Here is a 14,228-nt window from a genome sequence, read left to right as displayed (position 1 = left end):
CAGAGTTATGGGCCGGCCAAAAAGGGAAGTAAAATATGGTCTTTTTTTTTTATCCAATCCAAAACACGCCCGTAGAGGGGGCTCTGATGAGCAGACCAGACCAAGTTTGGGGCATGTAGGGCCTTTCTAGGCAGAGTTATGGGCCGGACAAGAAGGGAAGTCAAATATGGTCTTTTTTTTTTTTATCCAATCCAAAACACGCCCGTAGAGGGGACTCTGATGAGCAGACCAGACCAAGTTTGGGGCATGTAGGGCCTTTTTAGGCAGAGTTATGAGCTGGACAAAAAGAGAAGATAAATATGGTCAAAAATCTTAAAATCCAATCCAAAACACGCCCCTGGAGGGGAGTCTGATGAGCAGACCAGACCAAGTTTGGGGCATGTAGGGCCTTTGTAGGCAGAGTTATGGGCCGGACAAAAAGGGAAGACAAATATGGTCAATAAAAAAAGAAAATCCAACCCAAAACACGCCCGTAGAGGGGACTCTGATGAGCAGACCAGACTAAGTTTGGGGCATGTAGGGCCTTTCTAGGCAGAGTTATGGGCCGGCCAAAAAGGGAAGTAAAATATGGTCTTTTTTTTTTATCCAATCCAAAACACGCCCGTAGAGGGGGCTCTGATGAGCAGACCAGACCAAGTTTGGGGCATGTAGGGCCTTTCTAGGCAGAGTTATGGGCCGGACAAGAAGGGAAGTCAAATATGGTCTTTTTTTTTTTTATCCAATCCAAAACACGCCCGTAGAGGGGACTCTGATGAGCAGACCAGACCAAGTTTGGGGCATGTAGGGCCTTTGTAGGCAGAGTTATGGGCCGGACAAAAAGGGAAGACAAATATGGTCAATAAAAAAAGAAAATCCAACCCAAAACACGCCCGTAGAGGGGACTCTGATGAGCAGACCAGACTAAGTTTGGGGCATGTAGGGCCTTTCTAGGCAGAGTTATGGGCCGGACAAGAAGGGAAGTCAAATATGGTCTTTTTTTTTTTTATCCAATCCAAAACACGGCCGTAGAGGGGACTCTGATGAGCAGACCAGACCAAGTTTGGGGCATGTAGGGCCTTTTTAGGCAGAGTTATGAGCTGGACAAAAAGAGAAGACAAATATGGTCAAAAATCTTAAAATCCAATCCAAAACACGCCCCTGGAGGGGAGTCTGATGAGCAGACCAGACCAAGTTTGGGGCATGTAGGGCCTTTCTAGGCAGAGTTATGAGCTGGACAAAAAGGGAAGACAAATATGGTCAATAAAAAAAAAAATCCAACCCAAAACACGCCCGTAGAGGGGACTCTGATGAGCAGACCAGACCAAGTTTGGGGCATGTAGGACCTTTTTAGGCAGAGTTATGAGCTGGACAAAAAGGGAAGACAAATATGGTCAAAAATCTTAAAATCCAATCCAAAACACGCCCGTAGAGGGGGCTCTGATGAGCAGACCAGACCAAGTTTGGGGCATGTAGGGCCTTTCTAGGCAGAGTTATGAGCTGGACAAAAAGGGAAGACAAATATGGTCAAAAAAAAAAAAAATCCAACCCAAAACACGCCCGTAGAGGGGACTCTGATGAGCAGACCAGACCAAGTTTGGGGCATGTAGGGCCTTTCTAGGCAGAGTTATGAGCTGGACAAAAAGGAAAGACAAATATGGTCAAAAATCTTAAATATCCTATCAAAAACATGGCCGTAGAGGGGACTCTGATGAGCAGACCAGACCAAGTTTGGGGCATGTAGGGCCTTTTTAGGCAGAGTTATGAGCTGGACAAAAAGAGAAGACAAATATGGTCAAAAATCTTAAAATCCAATCCAAAACACGCCCGTAGAGGGGGCTCTGATGAGCAGACCAGACCAAGTTTGGGGCATTTAGGGCTTTTCTAGGCAGAGTTATGGGCCGGACAAGAAGGGAAGTCAAATATGGTCTTTTTTTTTTTTATCCAATCCAAAACACGCCCGTAGAGGGGACTCTGATGAGCAGACCAGACCAAGTTTGGGGCATGTAGGGCCTTTGTAGGCAGAGTTATGGGCCGGACAAAAAGGGAAGACAAATATGGTCAATAAAAAAAGAAAATCCAACCCAAAACACGCCCGTAGAGGGGACTCTGATGAGCAGACCAGACTAAGTTTGGGGCATGTAGGGCCTTTCTAGGCAGAGTTATGGGCCGGACAAGAAGGGAAGTCAAATATGGTCTTTTTTTTTTTTATCCAATCCAAAACACGGCCGTAGAGGGGACTCTGATGAGCAGACCAGACCAAGTTTGGGGCATGTAGGGCCTTTTTAGGCAGAGTTATGAGCTGGACAAAAAGAGAAGACAAATATGGTCAAAAATCTTAAAATCCAATCCAAAACACGCCCCTGGAGGGGAGTCTGATGAGCAGACCAGACCAAGTTTGGGGCATGTAGGGCCTTTCTAGGCAGAGTTATGAGCTGGACAAAAAGGGAAGACAAATATGGTCAAAAAAAAAAAAAATCCAACCCAAAACACGCCCGTAGAGGGGACTCTGATGAGCAGACCAGACCAAGTTTGGGGCATGTAGGGCCTTTCTAGGCAGAGTTATGAGCTGGACAAAAAGGAAAGACAAATATGGTCAAAAATCTTAAATATCCTATCAAAAACATGGCCGTAGAGGGGACTCTGATGAGCAGACCAGACCAAGTTTGGGGCATGTAGGGCCTTTTTAGGCAGAGTTATGAGCTGGACAAAAAGAGAAGACAAATATGGTCAAAAATCTTAAAATCCAATCCAAAACACGCCCGTAGAGGGGGCTCTGATGAGCAGACCAGACCAAGTTTGGGGCATTTAGGGCTTTTCTAGGCAGAGTTATGGGCCGGACAAAAAGGGAAGTCAAATATGGTCTTTTTTTTTTTATCCAATCCAAAACACGCCCTTAGAGGGGACTCGGATGAGCAGACCAAGTTTGGGGCATGTAGGGCCTTTTTAGGCAGAGTTATGAGCTGGACAAAAAGAGAAGACAAATATGGTCAAAAATCTTAAAATCCAATCCAAAACACGCCCCTGGAGGGGAGTCTGATGAGCAGACCAGACCAAGTTTGGGGCATGTAGGGCCTTTCTAGGCAGAGTTATGAGCTGGACAAAAAGGGAAGACAAATATGGTCAATAAAAAAAAAAATCCAACCCAAAACACGCCCGTAGAGGGGACTCTGATGAGCAGACCAGACCAAGTTTGGGGCATGTAGGACCTTTTTAGGCAGAGTTATGAGCTGGACAAAAAGGGAAGACAAATATGGTCAAAAATCTTAAAATCCAATCCAAAACACGCCCGTAGAGGGGGCTCTGATGAGCAGACCAGACCAAGTTTGGGGCATTTAGGGCCTTTCTAGGCAGAGTTATGGGCCGGACAAAAAGGGAAGTCAAATATGGTCTTTTTTTTTTTATCCAATCCAAAACACGCCCGTAGAGGGGGCTCTGATGAGCAGACCAGACCAAGTTTGGGGCATGTAGGGCCTTTCTAGGCAGAGTTATGGGCCGGACAAGAAGGGAAGTCAAATATGGTCTTTTTTTTTTTTTATCCAATCCAAAACACGCCCGTAGAGGGGACTCTGATGAGCAGACCAGACCAAGTTTGGGGCATGTAGGGCCTTTCTAGGCAGAGTTATGGGCCGGACAAAAAGGGAAGTCAAATATGGTCTTTTTTTTTTATCCAATACAAAACACGCCCGTAGAGGGGGCTCTGATGAGCAGACCAGACCAAGTTTGGGGCATGTAGGGCCTTTCTAGGCAGAGTTATGGGCCGGACAAGAAGGGAAGTCAAATATGGTCTTTTTTTTTTTCATCCAATCCAAAACACGCCCGTAGAGGGGACTCTGATGAGCAGACCAGACCAAGTTTGGGGCATGTAGGGCCTTTGTAGGCAGAGTTATGGGCCGGACAAAAAGGGAAGACAAATATGGTCAATAAAAAAAGAAAATCCAACCCAAAACACGCCCGTAGAGGGGACTCTGATGAGCAGACCAGACTAAGTTTGGGGCATGTAGGGCCTTTCTAGGCAGAGTTATGGGCCGGCAAAAAAGGGAAGTCAAATATGGTCTTTTTTTTTTATCCAATCCAAAACACGCCCGTAGAGGGGGCTCTGATGAGCAGACCAGACCAAGTTTGGGGCATGTAGGGCCTTTTTAGGCAGAGTTATGAGCTGGACAAAAAGAGAAGACAAATATGGTCAAAAATCTTAAAATCCAATCCAAAACACGCCCCTGGAGGGGAGTCTGATGAGCAGACCAGACCAAGTTTGGGGCATGTAGGGCCTTTGTAGGCAGAGTTATGGGCCGGACAAAAAGGGAAGACAAATATGGTCAATAAAAAAAGAAAATCCAACCCAAAACACGCCCGTAGAGGGGACTCTGATGAGCAGACCAGACTAAGTTTGGGGCATGTAGGGCCTTTCTAGGCAGAGTTATGGGCCGGCCAAAAAGGGAAGTCAAATATGGTCTTTTTTTTTTATCCAATCCAAAACACGCCCGTAGAGGGGGCTCTGATGAGCAGACCAGACCAAGTTTGGGGCATGTAGGGCCTTTCTAGGCAGAGTTATGGGCCGGACAAGAAGGGAAGTCAAATATGGTCTTTTTTTTTTTTATCCAATCCAAAACACGCCCGTAGAGGGGACTCTGATGAGCAGACCAGACCAAGTTTGGGGCATGTAGGGCCTTTTTAGGCAGAGTTATGAGCTGGACAAAAAGAGAAGATAAATATGGTCAAAAATCTTAAAATCCAATCCAAAACACGCCCCTGGAGGGGAGTCTGATGAGCAGACCAGACCAAGTTTGGGGCATGTAGGGCCTTTGTAGGCAGAGTTATGGGCCGGACAAAAAGGGAAGACAAATATGGTCAATAAAAAAAGAAAATCCAACCCAAAACACGCCCGTAGAGGGGACTCTGATGAGCAGACCAGACTAAGTTTGGGGCATGTAGGGCCTTTCTAGGCAGAGTTATGGGCCGGCCAAAAAGGGAAGTAAAATATGGTCTTTTTTTTTTATCCAATCCAAAACACGCCCGTAGAGGGGGCTCTGATGAGCAGACCAGACCAAGTTTGGGGCATGTAGGGCCTTTCTAGGCAGAGTTATGGGCCGGACAAGAAGGGAAGTCAAATATGGTCTTTTTTTTTTTTATCCAATCCAAAACACGCCCGTAGAGGGGACTCTGATGAGCAGACCAGACCAAGTTTGGGGCATGTAGGGCCTTTGTAGGCAGAGTTATGGGCCGGACAAAAAGGGAAGACAAATATGGTCAATAAAAAAAGAAAATCCAACCCAAAACACGCCCGTAGAGGGGACTCTGATGAGCAGACCAGACTAAGTTTGGGGCATGTAGGGCCTTTCTAGGCAGAGTTATGGGCCGGACAAGAAGGGAAGTCAAATATGGTCTTTTTTTTTTTTATCCAATCCAAAACACGGCCGTAGAGGGGACTCTGATGAGCAGACCAGACCAAGTTTGGGGCATGTAGGGCCTTTTTAGGCAGAGTTATGAGCTGGACAAAAAGAGAAGACAAATATGGTCAAAAATCTTAAAATCCAATCCAAAACACGCCCCTGGAGGGGAGTCTGATGAGCAGACCAGACCAAGTTTGGGGCATGTAGGGCCTTTCTAGGCAGAGTTATGAGCTGGACAAAAAGGGAAGACAAATATGGTCAAAAAAAAAAAAAATCCAACCCAAAACACGCCCGTAGAGGGGACTCTGATGAGCAGACCAGACCAAGTTTGGGGCATGTAGGGCCTTTCTAGGCAGAGTTATGAGCTGGACAAAAAGGAAAGACAAATATGGTCAAAAATCTTAAATATCCTATCAAAAACATGGCCGTAGAGGGGACTCTGATGAGCAGACCAGACCAAGTTTGGGGCATGTAGGGCCTTTTTAGGCAGAGTTATGAGCTGGACAAAAAGAGAAGACAAATATGGTCAAAAATCTTAAAATCCAATCCAAAACACGCCCGTAGAGGGGGCTCTGATGAGCAGACCAGACCAAGTTTGGGGCATTTAGGGCTTTTCTAGGCAGAGTTATGGGCCGGACAAAAAGGGAAGTCAAATATGGTCTTTTTTTTTTTATCCAATCCAAAACACGCCCTTAGAGGGGACTCGGATGAGCAGACCAGACCAAGTTTGGGGCATGTAGGGCCTTTCTAGGCAGAGTTATGGGCAGGACAAAAAGGGAAGTCAAATATGGTCTTTTTTTTTTTATCCAATCCAAAACACGCCCGTAGAGGGGGCTCTGATGAGCAGACCAGACCAAGTTTGGGGCATGTAGGGCCTTTCTAGGCAGAGTTATGGGCCGGACAAGAAGGGAAGTCAAATATGGTCTTTTTTTTTTTTATCCAATCCAAAACACGCCCGTAGAGGGGACTCTGATGAGCAGACCAGACCAAGTTTGGGGCATGTAGGGCCTTTCTAGGCAGAGTTATGGGCCGGACAAAAAGGGAAGTCAAATATGGTCTTTTTTTTTTATCCAATCCAAAACACGCCCGTAGAGGGGGCTCTGATGAGCAGACCAGACCAAGTTTGGGGCATGTAGGGCCTTTCTAGGCAGAGTTATGGGCCGGACAAGAAGGGAAGTCAAATATGGTCTTTTTTTTTTTTATCCAATCCAAAACACGTCCGTAGAGGGGACTCTGATGAGCAGACCAGACCAAGTTTGGGGCATGTAGGGCCTTTGTAGGCAGAGTTATGGGCCGGACAAAAAGGGAAGACAAATATGGTCTTTTTTTTTTCTTTATCCAATCCAAAACACGCCCGTAGAGGGGACTCTGATGAGCAGACCAGACCAAGTTTGGGGCATGTAGGGCCTTTGTAGGCAGAGTTATGGGCCGGACAAAAAGGGAAGACAAATATGGTCAATAAAAAAAGAAAATCCAACCCAAAACACGCCCGTAGAGGGGACTCTGATGAGCAGACCAGACCAAGTTTGGGGCATGTAGGGCCTTTGTAGGCAGAGTTATGGGCCGGACAAAAAGGGAAGACAAATATGGTCAATAAAAAAAGAAAATCCAACCCAAAACACGCCCGTAGAGGGGACTCTGATGAGCAGACCAGACTAAGTTTGGGGCATGTAGGGCCTTTCTAGGCAGAGTTATGGGCCGGACAAGAAGGGAAGTCAAATATGGTCTTTTTTTTTTTTTATCCAATCCAAAACACGGCCGTAGAGGGGACTCTGATGAGCAGACCAGACCAAGTTTGGGGCATGTAGGGCCTTTTTAGGCAGAGTTATGAGCTGGACAAAAAGAGAAGACAAATATGGTCAAAAATCTTAAAATCCAATCCAAAACACGCCCCTGGAGGGGAGTCTGATGAGCAGACCAGACCAAGTTTGGGGCATGTAGGGCCTTTCTAGGCAGAGTTATGAGCTGGACAAAAAGGGAAGACAAATATGGTCAATAAAAAAAAAAATCCAACCCAAAACACGCCCGTAGAGGGGACTCTGATGAGCAGACCAGACCAAGTTTGGGGCATGTAGGACCTTTTTAGGCAGAGTTATGAGCTGGACAAAAAGGGAAGACAAATATGGTCAAAAATCTTAAAATCCAATCCAAAACACGCCCGTAGAGGGGGCTCTGATGAGCAGACCAGACCAAGTTTGGGGCATTTAGGGCCTTTCTAGGCAGAGTTATGGGCCGGACAAAAAGGGAAGTCAAATATGGTCTTTTTTTTTTTATCCAATCCAAAACACGCCCGTAGAGGGGGCTCTGATGAGCAGACCAGACCACGTTTGGGGCATGTAGGGCCTTTCTAGGCAGAGTTATGGGCCGGACAAAAAGGGAAGTCAAATATGGTCTTTTTTTTTTATCCAATCCAAAACACGCCCGTAGAGGGGGCTCTGATGAGCAGACCAGACCAAGTTTGGGGCATGTAGGGCCTTTCTAGGCAGAGTTATGGGCCGGACAAGAAGGGAAGTCAAATATGGTCTTTTTTTTTTTTATCCAATCCAAAACACGCCCGTAGAGGGGACTCTGATGAGCAGACCAGACCAAGTTTGGGGCATGTAGGGCCTTTGTAGGCAGAGTTATGGGCCGGACAAAAAGGGAAGACAAATATGGTCAATAAAAAAAGAAAATCCAACCCAAAACACGCCCGTAGAGGGGACTCTGATGAGCAGACCAGACTAAGTTTGGGGCATGTAGGGCCTTTCTAGGCAGAGTTATGGGCCGGACAAAAAGGGAAGTCAAATATGGTCTTTTTTTTTTTATCCAATCCAAAACACGCCCGTAGAGGGGACTCTGATGAGCAGACCAGACCAAGTTTGGGGCATGTAGGGCCTTTCTAGGCAGAGTTATGGGCCGGACAAGAAGGGAAGTCAAATATGGTCTTTTTTTTTTTTATCCAATCCAAAACACGCCCGTAGAGGGGACTCTGATGAGCAGACCAGACCAAGTTTGGGGCATGTAGGGCCTTTCTAGGCAGAGTTATGGGCCGGCCAAAAAAGGAAGTCAAATATGGTCTTTTTTTTTTATCCAATCCAAAACACGCCCGTAGAGGGGGCTCTGATGAGCAGACCAGACCAAGTTTGGGGCATGTAGGGCCTTTCTAGGCAGAGTTATGGGCCGGACAAGAAGGGAAGTCAAATATGGTCTTTTTTTTTTCTTTATCCAATCCAAAACACGCCCGTAGAGGGGACTCTGATGAGCAGACCAGACCAAGTTTGGGGCATGTAGGGCCTTTGTAGGCAGAGTTATGGGCCGGACAAAAAGGGAAGACAAATATGGTCAATAAAAAAAGAAAATCCAACCCAAAACACGCCCGTAGAGGGGACTCTGATGAGCAGACCAGACTAAGTTTGGGGCATGTAGGGCCTTTCTAGGCAGAGTTATGGGCCGGACAAGAAGGGAAGTCAAATATGGTCTTTTTTGTTTTTTATCCAATCCAAAACACGGCCGTAGAGGGGACTCTGATGAGCAGACCAGACCAAGTTTGGGGCATGTAGGGCCTTTTTAGGCAGAGTTATGAGCTGGACAAAAAGAGAAGACAAATATGGTCAAAAATCTTAAAATCCAATCCAAAACACGCCCCTGGAGGGGTCTGATGAGCAGACCAGACCAAGTTTGGGGCATGTAGGGCCTTTCTAGGCAGAGTTATGAGCTGGACAAAAAGGGAAGACAAATATGGTCAATAAAAAAAGAAAATCCAACCCAAAACACGCCCGTAGAGGGGACTCTGATGAGCAGACCAGACTAAGTTTGGGGCATGTAGGGCCTTTCTAGGCAGAGTTATGGGCCGGACAAGAAGGGAAGTCAAATATGGTCTTTTTTTTTTTTTTATCCAATCCAAAACACCCCCGTAGAGGGGACTCTGATGAGCAGACCAGACCAAGTTTGGGTTAGGGTTAGGGTTAGGGTTAGGGTTAGGGTTAGGTTTGGGTTAGGGTGGGGTTAAAAAGAAAAACTGGATGGTCTTAAAAAGCGCGGGCCTATCATTTCTGTGTTTAAAAAATATATATAACAAAGGACAGGAGGGAAAACAGAAATACAAAAAAATGTGTTGTGAAATAATGTGTGTGTTTTCTTTTACAGGTGCTGTGTGGTGGTGGCTGAGTGGATGGTGCTGAGGATTGGAGGACCAAGGTAGGTGTTGTTGAATTTGTTCTTTAGTGTGTAGATCTATGTGCCAGTATGTAAGTGTGTGCGTGTGTATGGATATATAGTCAGGTAAGTTATGTGTGTGTATATTACTTTAGGTCATGTATGCGTAAGAATATGTATGAATGTGTACATGTATATGTTCCAAAGTGTTGTGAAGTAATGTGTTTGTTCTTTTACAGATGCTGTGTGACGATGGATGAGTGGATGGTGCTGATCAAGGTAAGTGTTAATTTATTTATTGAGTGAAGCAGGTCTTGTATGAGATGAAGAGTGTTATGTTTTTTCATTCAGTCCCAGGGGTGTAATTGTGTTTAACTGTGTGATCCATTTTCTTTCGGCGTGTTTCCGCTGTCCACTGGACCACCCGGACCCCGACTCCACACCAGATATGATGAGGTGAGTGACGGGGTGCTCCTGGAAGTGTGTGACGAGTGTTGTTTGTAGGTGTGCCCGTGAGATGTTGTATAGGTGTTGTTTGAGCCTAGTGTCTATTGATGAACCGGTTTCTCCTATGTAGTGTTTGTGACAGAGGGTGCAGGTGATGATGTATACTGCATTGGAGGTTTGTAAGGTGAGGTTGTCCGGGACTGGAGCTGATGTGTGACTGTGAGGGTTTGTAATGAATTTTCTGTACTTATAATGAAGTGTATGAGGTTTGGCTGCTGGAGAGGGCATGGTGCTGAATTTGGTGTGTATGAGTATGTCCTTTAAGCTTTTATTTTTTCTGTATGCTGAAATGATCTTGTAGGGTTTTAGTGCGGGGTATGTGCGTTGAGCCGTGGTGAAGTTGTGTTTGAATGCATGTTGTAGGGGTCGAGTTTTATGTGAAAATGTGGTGACTAGGGGAATGATTATTAACGGGTCCGTGACGGTGTCTGAGGTGAACGGTGTGCCGGTGTTGATTGTGGGTGGTGGGGCCGGGGGGGTGAAAACAGAATCCTGAGTGTTGTTAAAATCAGGATCGGGAAGAATGGTGGGGTTAAAGGGCGGGTCAACATCCAGTGGGGAACTCGGACGGGTGTTAAAGGTAGGGTGGGAATGGGGAGGCAGGGTGGGGTTAAAGGGCGGGTTGAAGGGATTTTTAAAGGGAGGGTTGGGTTTAGGCCTAGGGTTAAAGGGAGGGGTGGGGTTACAGGGAGGGTTGGGGTTGGGTATGGGGTCGGAGGGACTTTTAAAGGGAGGGTTGGCTTTAGGCCTAGGGTTAAAGGGAGGGGTGGGGTTACAGGGAGGGTTTGGGTTGGGCGTGGGGTCCGAGGGGTTGGGGTTAGGATGAGGGACCAGGCTGGGTGTAGTTCTTGGGGTGGGCAGAGTGGGGTTAAAGGGCGGGTTGAAGGGAGTTTTAAAGGGAGGGTTGGGTTTAGGCCTCGGGTTTGAGGGGTTGTGTTTAGGGTTTGGGCCTGGACTGGGTTTAGTCCTAGGTTTCAGGGGAGGGGTGGGGTTGCAGGGAGGGTTGGGGTTGGGCGTGGGGTCCGAGGGGTTGGGGTTAGGATGAGGGACCAGGTTGGGTGTAGTTCTTGGGGCGGGCAGAGTGGGGTTAAAGGGAAGGTTGGGTTGGGGTTTAAGACGGCGGATGGAATTGAAGATGGGGTAGTGACGGAATGTTGGATGAGGTCCCGCAGCAGGGTCCCGGGAAGGTTCAGGGCTAGGAGGGGGGTTGGGGGAGGATGCAGGATACGAACCCGGTGTAGGGTAAGGGGAGGGATTCGGGGGGGATGGGGAAAGGAGGGAGAGGGACCGTGCTGCGGGTTGTGTATGTATTGATGCTTGTGTTTGGAGTGCAGGAATTGTGTGTAATGTGTGTGTCGTGTGTGTATTGGTTGTGTACGTGTCTTTGTTTGGTGTGGTGTGTGTATGTGTGGGCTGAGTGGGAGAGAGGGCTGCCAAAGTGTCGTTCTTGATTGTGCGCAGAAACCGTTTGGAATATCCCCTCTTTCTAAGTGCGTGAAATAGTGTTGAGATGGCTATGTGTAAATCTTCTTTGTGAGAAGATATTCTATGAAACCGGATTATTTGTGATTTGACTATACCTTTAAATGTGTGTTTGGGATGGTAACTATGTTTGTGTAATAGGGCGTGTGTGTCTGTAGGTTTAAAGTATACGCGTGTCTGTAATGTCTTATGTGTTGTATTTATTGGGTGAAAATATACTGTGGTGTCCAAAAAGTGAATTTGCTGTGGGTCAATTATGTATTTTACTGTTATTGACGGGTGATGTGAGTTTAGTATGTGTATGAATTCCGTGAAATGTTTGATGTCGTGTGGCCATGCTCCTATGATGTCATCTAAAAATCTGTAGTAAAATGATGGTTGTAGTGGACACTTTGACAGCGCTTCTCTCTCCCACTCAGCCATATATATGTTTGCATAAGCAGGTGCGAACTTCTTGCCCATAGCTGTTCCCGATATCTGTAGATAATGTTTATTGTTAAATAAAAAGTCATTGCTGTCTAAACTGATTTGGAGTAATTGTAGAATGTCCTGATCCGGTCTATTGGGGTCTGGGTGTTTGTGAAATAATGACTTGACGGCCTGCACACCCATTGTGGTGTTAATGTTGGTGTACAGGCTGTCAACGTCAATGGTGAAGATGTGTGTGTGGAAGGGAACAGCTATGGGCTTGAGCTTCTCTAAGAAGTGGTAGGTGTCTTTGAGGTAACTGGGGTGGCGGGTGGATAGGGGGTTGATGTAGTGGTCAATGTATTCCGATATGTTATATGATTCGCTGTTGCAATCTGAGACTATGGGTCTACCAGGAGGAACTTCAAAGGGAATGGTCCAGGTGTCCGGTTCTTTATGGATCTTGGGAAGTAAGTAAAAGAGTCTCTGTCGTGGTGTGTCTGGTCCGTATAAGTAGTCCCGTTGTTTGGCTGTAATGTACTGTCTGCTGTAGAGTGATTTGATGATAGTCCTAAGTTTAACCTGTGTCTGTGGTTGTATGCTATCCGGTATGATCTTGTAATGTCTGTTGTTGTTTAATTGCCTATTTGCTTCAAAGATGTACTGGTGGTTATCTAAAATGACTATCTTGGATCCTTTGTCCGCTGGTTTGATGACTATGTGTGTGTTGTTTTTAAGTGTTTGTAGTGATTCTCGGAGTGTGGTCGTGAGGTTGTCTGGTCTGTCCGTCTGTGTGCTGTTGTGGTCCCGTAGTGTCCTTCTGTCTGTCTTAATGAGGTGCCTGATATGATGATCCACCTGGGAGAGTTTGGGCTCCCAGGTGGAGGGATTGATAAATGGCAGGTGAATGTCATTGTCCGTGAAGTCAAAGTAGTCCAAAATCTTGAGTCGTCTGTGGTATTTGTGAATGTCCCTTTGAAGTTCCTCCTGGTCAAAGGTGGTGGGGCGGGGAACGAAGGTGAGGCCTCTCTCCAGCAGTGCTATCTGTGTTTGTGACGGATGAAATGTTTTGGACAGATTCAGTATGTTGGAGTTGGATGACAGTGGTGCGTGAGGGAGTTGAGAGGCGGAGAGAGGGGGGGCAGTAGATGTGTGTGTCGTTTGTAGGTGAGTGGCGATGTTAGAGGTGTCCGGGTTGTGGGTAGGGGTGATTATAAATTTAGTTGTGCACACCAGTGTGAGAAAATTGCTGTTGCTGTTTCCGGTGTCCAGTGAATGGTGTCCCTAGTGGTGCGGAATGAGTCCTTCGGTATTTCAAAGAGTGTGGGTAGATGTGTGCTGATGTATCCATTCATTATCTTGATGTTTTGTTTCTGTTGTGGGGTGAGAAGTGGTGAGTGGTTCATGATGGGGACATAGATGGTGGCGTTGGGGAAAGTGCTCTTGGCTTCCTTGTGCATGCTTGCTAACTGTTTTAGTGATGTCTGGTATGGGTCGTGGTCCTTGTTGTTGAGACCCACCGAGAGGACCACCACCTGTGTGTGTGGGTGTATATCTGTTTTTTCCAGAACCTTCTGGAAATGATAGAAAGTGGCCCCAGGGTAGCTGTCCACCTGTGCCATAGGGTTCTGGAAGGAGGGGATTCTATTAAGATTAGAATCCCCAATGAACAAGTGGGACTTGGTGCCCTTGATTGTCCAGTCCGCCACCTTGCGTGAGGGGCGAGCTATGTGGTAGGAGGGTTTGACTGATGTGTGTGCATGAGAGGAGGTGGTTTGGCTATGTGATGGAGGCTGGGGACTATGTGTTGTTTCTAAGGGTGTGTGTGTGGAGGCGCCAAGTCGTGGAGAGTCCCCCACAGGCCCCTTGGTAGGGTGGAAAGGGGAGGGCTCAGAGCAGGCTTTCTCCAAAGGTGATTTGCCTTTTAGGTGCCCTTTCATCATTTTAGCCTGCAATGAGGGCCTGTTTTTTGAGGGACTCTCCTGTCTGGCGCCTGGGGAAGGGAAAAAAGAGGGGGTTAACGGGTGTGCAGTGATGTTAGGGCCAGGTTTCTGAGGGATGGGGGAGGCTGATGAGGGGGAATTGCGGTGACCTACGGGGGAGGGGAAGCTTGTCTCTGTGGAGAAAGCTTCCCGTGTACGTGTTTGTGTGTTGGAGGGGGAGTAAGTGTGTTTTTTGAAATGAGATTGAGTGAGGGACTTAGTGGTTAGTGTGGGGGGAGTCCTGAGTGTGGTGGCCAGAAGGGGGATCTGAGATGTGCGTGCGCCTAAATTGAGTGTGTATTTGTATGTGTGAGCGGCTCTGGGAAGGAGTGGGAATTCTGGTGAT

This window comes from Osmerus mordax, chromosome 24, assembly GCF_038355195.1.
Source record: "Osmerus mordax isolate fOsmMor3 chromosome 24, fOsmMor3.pri, whole genome shotgun sequence".
Lineage (NCBI taxonomy): Eukaryota > Metazoa > Chordata > Actinopteri > Osmeriformes > Osmeridae > Osmerus > Osmerus mordax.
The sequence above is the reverse complement of the archived record's forward strand: the minus strand, read 5'-3'. Positions refer to the sequence as shown.